This window comes from Solanum tuberosum, unplaced genomic scaffold (assembly GCF_000226075.1).
Source record: "Solanum tuberosum cultivar DM 1-3 516 R44 unplaced genomic scaffold, SolTub_3.0 scf00082, whole genome shotgun sequence".
Lineage (NCBI taxonomy): Eukaryota > Viridiplantae > Streptophyta > Magnoliopsida > Solanales > Solanaceae > Solanum > Solanum tuberosum.
In genome coordinates, this window is record NW_006239006.1 from 1,109,878 (window position 1) to 1,111,676 (window position 1,799).

A 1,799-nucleotide genomic window follows, 5' to 3' on the forward strand; every position below is an offset into this window, starting at 1 on the left:
TTAGCCACAAAATCTGCTATATCTTTTTTCATACCATTCCACCAATAGACTTCTCGCAGATCGCGGTACATCTTAGTGGCGCCTGGATGGATAGAATATCTGGAATTGTGGGCTTCTGCGAGGATATGTTGTCTCAATTCACCCACATCAGGAACACACAATCTACCTTGATAGCGAAGTACACCATCTCCCCCTTGGGAGAAAACCTCCACTCTCTGATTGCGGACTGCACCCTTAAGCTCAAGCAAGATTGGATCACTATCTTGATTTTCCTTAACCTATACTACTAAAGAAGATTCTGCCCCATTCTGAACCGTTACACCACCATCTGATATGCTCATAAGACGAACTCCTAGGCGAGCAAGTCTGTGAACATCCTTTGCTAGCTCTCTTCTTTGTTCCTCAACATGTGCTGCACTACCCATGGATAATCTGCTAAGAGCATCTGCTACTACATTTGCTTTATTCGGATGGTAATGCACGTTCATATCATAATCTTTGAGGAACTCAAGCCACCTTCTCTGGCGAAGATTCAACTCTTTCTGGGTGAATACATACTGGAGGCTCTTATGGTCTATGAACACATCTACATGAACACCATACAAGTAGTGTCTCCAAATCTTGAGTGCAAACACCAATGCTGCAAGCTCGAGGTCATGAGTCAAATAATTTTTCTCATGTACCTTAAGCTATCTAGAAGCATAAGCTATAACCTTACCTTGTTGCATCAACACACAACCTAGGCCGACCCTGGATGCATCCCAATAGATCACATAACCTTCTGAACCCTCTGGTAGAGTCAAGACAGGAGTTATAGTCAACCTAGTTTTAAATTCTGCGAAGCTTTCTTCACAATCATCTGACCACCGAAACTTAACCTTTTTCTGAGTCAACCTAGTCAATGGTGAGGCTATGGATGAAAATCCTCCCACAAATCTTCTGTAATAGCCCACTAAACCCAAGAAACTTCTGATATCTGTAGCAGAGGTAGGTCTGGGCCATTGTTTCACTGCTTCTATCTTCTGGGAATCTACTTGAATTCCTTCACTAGACACAATATGCCCAAGGAAAGCAACTGATTGTAACCAAAACTCACACTTGTTAAATTTTGCAAATAACTGGCGATCTTTGAGAGTTTGCAGAATAACTCTCAAATGACTCACATGTTCTTCCCTCATTCCTAGATTAAATGAGGATATCATCAATAAAGACGATAACGAACAAGTCTAAGTACTGCTTGAACACTTTGTTCATCAAATCCATGAAAGTTGCAGGCGCATTGGTTAGTCCAAATGACATCACTACAATTTCCTAATGACCATACTGAGTTCTGAAGGCTGTCTTCAGAATGTCATTATCTCTGACTCTAAGCTGATGATAACCTGATCTGAGGTCTATCTTTGAGAAGTGACTAGCACCCTGAAGTTGGTCGAACAAGTCATCAATCCTGGGGATTTGGTACATATTCTTAATTGTGGCCTTGTTCAACTGCCTATAGTCAATGCACATTCTGAGAGAACCATCTTTCTTCTTCACGAACAACACTGGTGCACCCCATGGCGAAATACTGAGTCTAATGAAGCCCCTTATCTAGAAGGTCTTTCAACTGCTCTTTCAATTCCTCAAGCTCAGCTGGAGCCATTCTGTAAGGAGGAATAGAAATAGGCTGGGTATCTGGAAGGAGATCAATTCCAAAGTCTATTTCCCTTTCAGGAGGAACTCCGACAAGATCTTCTGGGAACACTTCTGGAAACTCACTGACTACAGGAACTGACTCAAGAGTTGGAGTTTCGGAGCTA